The sequence below is a fragment of the Populus nigra genome, chromosome 2 (genome assembly GCF_951802175.1).
Source record: "Populus nigra chromosome 2, ddPopNigr1.1, whole genome shotgun sequence".
In the NCBI taxonomy this organism is placed as follows: domain Eukaryota; kingdom Viridiplantae; phylum Streptophyta; class Magnoliopsida; order Malpighiales; family Salicaceae; genus Populus; species Populus nigra.
Window position 1 is genome coordinate 26,749,963 of NC_084853.1, and position 7,301 is coordinate 26,757,263.

A 7,301-nucleotide genomic window follows, 5' to 3' on the forward strand; every position below is an offset into this window, starting at 1 on the left:
TCTTACACTTCATTTTATGCCTTTAAAAGCATTTCTTTCTTTATACATTTTCCTCTAGTTGTTACCCTTCTATTACTCTCTACAAAACTCTTTACCAAAATTCTCATTTCTAAATCCAGTAGTATTCTTTTATCTGGATCTTCATTTCAAAAGCTTCCTCTTTTGAGTCTTATCTCTAAATTTTATTTATTGTGTCTTTCTATCTCATGATATAACTCATCAGGATATATTAACAAAGAAAGCTCTTACCCAAAGCTCTCATTATAGATACTCTCAAGAACACGAGCACCTTCCTACAAATTCCAAACTATAATCAATATTTCAACTATCAAACTATACATATTGATCATTTAGTGCACACCTTATCAATCTCCTCTTATCTCCATGTTATGTGGGTATGGACCTTCATATCTTAACATACACATCGACCATTGTTTAACTACCATAATACACCTTGCATATTTTCACATCATGAAGTCTATATTTCTTGCTAAATAGAGCTGCTACACCAATCCATCTTCTTCTAACATCCGAGATTGCCCTAACCACCATCACTTATCACTTTTAAATTGTCATTTTAACCATCATCCCATTACACTAGGACCATTTTAACTGCTTCCAAATGTACTATACTTCCACTCCTTATATTGTCACCATAGCTCTTAAATGCATCTTACCTACACTTCTATAACAACCTTTATATAACCTTCATTGTTATCCAAAAAATAGTGTTCAAGTTCATATATTACATTGTCGAAAATAGCCTTTGAAACAATCCTAATGCCAGATAGCCTTTAAACTCACTTCAATACATTGCCAAAACAACCTTCAAAACTCACCTTAATGTTGTCCCCAAAATAGCCCTTAAACTTACTTCAACATGCTGGCAACATAACCTTTAAGACGTACCTTAATGTTGTACCAAAAACAATCCTTAAACTTACTTCAATATGCTACCAAAAAAAACCTTCTAAACTCACCCCAATGCTCTTCAAAATTGAAAATAGCCCTTAAACTCATACACCACATGTTGTCAAAGTAACTACCTTTCTCATTAAAATTTGACTACCAAAATCACCATCACCCTTACCTCTTCTAGTTCACTAAACCACCCTCTTGTATACATCATTATTAAGCTACTTTACCAAATTCTACCAACCTTACAAGTAGGCTACCCAGCCTTTTGTTGCCCCATGATTATGTTTATTATCACAACCCTCATACTCCATTTCCCAACCATTAAATGAGTTATTTTCATCTACAAGATTTTAACACAACTTAACTTCTTTTATTTTATCCCTAACGAAGGTCAAACCAGGCTTTTCCTTGTAATGCCCACGTTCTCTTGTTTACTTCCCTTGCAATTAATCCTTAGCCCACCATCTCTTCATGGCTAACCATTTGATCTTAAGGATAAGCCACTTAGAATGGAAGCAATTTGTCATTATATTTTTCCTTGATCGTATTCCTTAAATAAACTAAACCTTTCACTTGAGGTCAAACCACTTAATCAAGCCCAACCATCCAACACGGATGCCAATAAATCCAATCATCTCTCACGGATGCCAAATAAATATTTTTTCTTCTTTCTTTTTCATAACATGTCTCTATCATGCATTTTAAAAGTAACATGTCCACATCAATATTGCATTAATAACAATTTTTAAACTTTAAAACAAGTTAAAGGTGTCGAGCACCTACCCAAAACCTGAGTACATCCTGTTGCTCCTAATTGTTGTTCAACTCACTACCAAATTTAATAGTTTTACTAATGAAAATTTTTATCGGTATTTGTACTTACAATCCATTAGTACATATATTTTCAATGGGCTCACGGACATAAACAGTCCATCGAAAAAACTCTCATCGGTAATTTATGGTCTGTCGGTGAGTTTGATGGTAATAAATATACCGATGAATTTACAGACGGACAAGGTGCGCAAAAAAAATTTACCTACTTCATTCCATCGATATCTCCATCGATAAATTTAACATATCATCGACAGAAAAATCGTATGTGATGTCATTGGTCTTTTTATTTATTGATCGGTATATCCATCGATAAATATAACATATTATCGACAGAATATCATCTATAATTTCATCAGTGAGTTAACAGTAGCAGTGGTATTTGTAATAATTATTTTCTAACTCTCTCTGAAATATATCTACGAAGTTATTTCGTCGGTAATCCTGCCAGTAATATTTTAAAAATATATTTTTAAAATATATATATATTGAATAGAAGTAGAAAAATAATTAAAATAATATAAAAATCAAATATTTATTATAAACTTAAATATTTGTACGTTCAAATATAATAAATCTAAAATAGAGGCGGCACTAGAGGAGAAGGAGGAGGTTAGTCGTCGATGGGACCATGGGGCCAATTAGAGGGTGTATATGTACCATCCATATGTAATCTTATCTACATTTCTAATTAGTAGAGTTCTTCATAATTAGCAGTAAGTTGTTCATATTTTTCATTAAGATAGGTCATTTGATCCTGTACTTATTGGTCTAACATCGCCGTGAACTCCGAAGTTGATTTTATTCAAATTTTAAACCTGCAAATACACTGCATATATGCTACAAACTAGTTGATTTTATTAATTTCTTCTCATAATTTAGCATAATTCAATTTTGTAGAAAATTTTCATTTTCCACCTGATAATATTTTTAATCCTAAATTTACAAAAAAAAATATATTCTAAATTTACAAAAATTCAAAATAATAATTAAAATTAATCCTACACATTTAATTGAAATTGAACAACAAAATTCAAAATAAAAAAACCTTTCTTGCATACTAGTGTATTCGATTTGGGAAGAAAGAATAGACGTATCTTTAATAACACTGCAAAATCAATTGAGGCTATCTTCAGGAAATTCCAGATGTTGTTTTACACAATCTTGTATTTCCATGAAAAAAATCACCTAGCCTATAGTGTTGCTTGCTGAAATGAACTCCTTTGTATTTTGATATGGCTTGGTCGTGCATGGTTTTCTGCATGGTTTCCACATCTCTGCATTGATGAGCCACAGTCTATTGTTCTTGGCTGGTAGTGTTTTAATGGCTGGTGGTTGTCACTCTGCATGGTTTCTACGTCTTGGTTGGGTTGTCTGCATGGTTCTTTCATCCCTGTATGGCTACTGTTCTTGGCTGGTAGTGTATTAATTTGTTTTGGTTGTTCCTTGGCTGGGTTTCTTCTGTCTCTGCATGGATGTATTGAAGTTTTCCTTGTCTTTGAATGGATGGCTGGTGGCTGGGTTGCATGGATGAATTGAAGGTTTATGTCTCCGCATGGATGAGTCTACGTCTCTATATGGAAGAGCTCATAGGTTGGTCTTTGTTTTTGGCTAGGCTGTTGCTTTTTGGCTGATGGGTTGCCACTATTCTTTACTGGTTGCCTCTGTCTCTGTATGGATGATCTGAAGATTTCTGCGTCTCTACATGGATAAGTCAGTGTTTGCTGCTGCTTTTGGCTGGTAGTTTTTAATTTGTTTTGGTCGTCCCTTGGTTCTTGTTCCTTATTTTATTTATTGGCGGATTGTAATGCTTTCTAGATGTATTTTTATATGTCTCCTAGGAGAGCTTGTCCTTTTATCCCTTTGCTGGTCTATTTGTATATATTTCCTTTGTAATTGCTGTTTTTTCAACATTGTTACTTTTGATCTATAATATATTCTTACATTTGATAAATAAATAAAAAACAAGTGAAAAGGCATACAAGTTCTCCCCCTTTCTTATGGTTTCTAACCATCTGCTAAGAGAAGAAAAATTGGGCCTTTATATAATCCAATCTTTTAAATTTTACGATCTCTTTTTGTTTAGCCTTTTCCCGATTTGCCTCCATCCTTTCCTTTTTAATAAATTCATGTCTTATCACTTTTCTTTCGGTTAATTTCATCCATCTCAAGTACTTAATTATTGATTTTATTTTATTTTATTTTGGTCAGGTTATATTATAACCGGCTTTTTACAATAATCATCCTTAAAAGTCCAAATCTACCATTTACTTAAGGTATATTCATTCATTCACCTAATAATGCATAGCCAAACATTTAAACACATTGATCAAGAGTCATGTACCCAAGTTTGACCAATTCCCCACACTTAACATACCTCTTTTTCTTTAGTAACATTCGCCCATTTACCAAACCCTTCTTGTACACGTTATATATTATATAATGATGATCATCAACATAGTTTCACTTAGTATGGCAACTCATTTCCTTCCTTTACTTTTTATCATGTATTTTTGGCTGAAAGCCAACATTTATATCTTATGACATTTATTTCAATTTTCATGACCTTAGACTCATTTAAACAAATTCAAAATCAACTTTCAACAACAATTTGACACAACGGTCCCTTCAATAACTCATTTTCTCATCATTTCCTAATATGGCCGAAAACACTCAAGCCTTTACCCTTGGATTTTTTTCCCATTTTTCTTTCAAACTTCCAACATAAATCAATTAAAACACACCATTATATATATATATATATATATATATATATATATATATATATATATATATATATATAACCCTCTTCAAAAGCCCTTTTATCGAAACCCCATTTAAGAGAGCCATGGGTTTTCCTTTTTAGTTTCTTGTTTAGAACTTCATCTAACATGTTCAATTAAGTAACTTATCATCCATTTCAAATAAGCATGAGTCCCTAAATCAATTTCCTCTCTTAATTTCCAATTATGGCTGAAAATTTTCTTTAATTAATCAAGGTTTCCTCTTACCCTCAACAACACAATCCATAACAAACTTAAACATTAACAACACACTAATCAGTCAAACCCCAAGCTCAAACACAATTCATAAACAATATATATATATATATATATATATATATATATATATATATATATCAAAATTCAAAATCCATCAAGAACTTGACAAAGCTTGAAAAGAGGTTATCTTACCTCTTAATCACCAAAAATCAATAAGGATTTGTCAAGCTTTTGAAGCCTTTCTTTTTTCACTTTAGGATTTCCCACTTTATCTCTCCTTCCATCACTTTCTCTCTCATGTCTCTCACAAACCCTAGCTCACAAAACCTTCATTGCCTTCCTTTCTTCTATTATTTCTCTACTTTTCTCTATTTTAAGGGTATTCCTGAAGAAATTTAGAGAATAAATGAAAATGAGAAGCTTTTAGCCATTTTACATGGTTGTTACTTGTTAGTCATTGCTATATATGGGGAAGAATTTGGCTTCTTAACCATTTTGCCCATAGTTTTGAAACCCAAGCCCGGGACCGGGCCTGGTCTAAGTAAAAACTAGCTGGGGATTTGGTCCGGTGAAACTCGATCGACCCGGGTAAACCTAGTTGAGACTCAACCTCTTTTTTTTTAATATATATATGAAACGACATCGTTTTGGCCTTTTACTATTAAAAGGCCAAAACGATTAATGACGAAGATAGAAATGAGAATTGAAAAAACCTATTTAAAGAAATCTTTAAAGCCATTTCAGTCGGGAAGAAAAGCAGAGGAGCAGAAGACTCTTGATCGCTTTTTCAAATCTACGATAGATGAAGCTGAAGTTACTTGTACCCACATGTCTCTTCATAGCAACTGACAGCCATACAGAGACTTTTCTCTCTCATTTTGTCGCCCACGTTTTGTTTGATCTGTTGTGGAATCAAACAACCACCTACACTAACAATCAATTAATAGAGTAATTATGAGGCTAATTGCGCGGAGAGTCTTCATAGTTTGGTAGACAATTTGCCCATGTGATGGAGGTGTAGGGGGAAGATTTTAACTCTCTTTTAATTTGAGGTAAACAATTAAAGGTGTCGAGTATCTACAAGTGGGTGGTATCGTTCAAAGACTTGTATAATTGAATGGGAATTTTATTATTTCTTGGAATAATGGGAACACGCGATGCTTCCACTCAGTTTGCTTAGAGATTGCGTCATAGACGTTTGCAAGTTCTCCTTTTTTTTGGGTTCACCCGGGTTAACCCATCTGACCCGTGACCCAATTATTATACTGGGTCGACTATCGGGTCGGGTTTAAAAACTATGATTTTGCCCCTTATAATGATTTTTTGTATTTGTTTTTTAAAACATACCTGGTTGCTGACCTAATCTTAAGGCCTTAATGAATTCTGATTTACCTGAAATTTTAATCTAATGTAGCAAAATGTGTTACGAGACTCTTCATAAAATTTAAGCCTGATCTAATGGTTGGATTTAAAGTTACATGAGATAGCATAAAACTAGTTATTAAGTGATTTTACCTCAAAATCCGAATTTTTTTTTTCAATCCCTACTAGAATCATATTAGTTATTTCACTAAGTTCTCAGGATCATTTTCTTATTCTAAAATATATTTATTTTATTTACGGACTTCATACAGTTTTATGATAATGTTATCGGTTTTTAATCGGTGCTTACATTATCACTTTTTTCTTTTCTTTTCTTTTGTACCATACTTTCTTATCATTTATTCCTTATTACCATATTAATTTCTTGAGATCATTTTTCTCATTTTTTTTATCCATTGAAACTCATTACTGGTTTTGCCAAATGTTACAAATTTTAACATAAGATTCGTAATCCTCATTTCAAATTCAACAATACCTTTAAATTTATTTGTGAAGGTTATCCGCTCCATTACAAGTCATATTTATTATTATTATTATTATTATTATTATTTATGCTATCTATTCATTTCTTTTCATCTTAAGTTTTTATTACTCGTCGAGATCTCATTATCTTTGGTCCTATATTTATACAGGAATTTACATACACATTCTCTTCCTCACTTTATTTTTAGTGTTTTTCTTTTTCTTTTATGTTTTGTGTTTTCTCCCAAATCTAGAGTATAGATTTACTCTATTGAAAGATAATTGAGTTATTTTACGTTGGTTTAATGACTTTGTTTATAATGAATCTAAACTAAGGTAATGTTGTTGAATCTTGGAAGACATATCGCAAATATTTTAGTTGTAAAGTGAGGAGCAATAAACCTTTAAGGATAAGTAATTCATCATTAACAATAATAAAAGCTTAATTACTTTAAAGTGTTTTGATAAATAAATATCCTTCTTTTTTTTAATTTAAATATATATATTTTTATTATTAGTATGTATAATAAGAATTTAATTTAATATTAATTATAATTATAATATATATATATATATTATAATTTTATTATTATATTTGTGTTGAAAACATTTTTCATTAATTTTTATTTAATTATGTATATAAATTTAAATTAGTATTAACTTAAGACTTTCACTGAATATATTTTATGTTTTGAAGGCTAATTT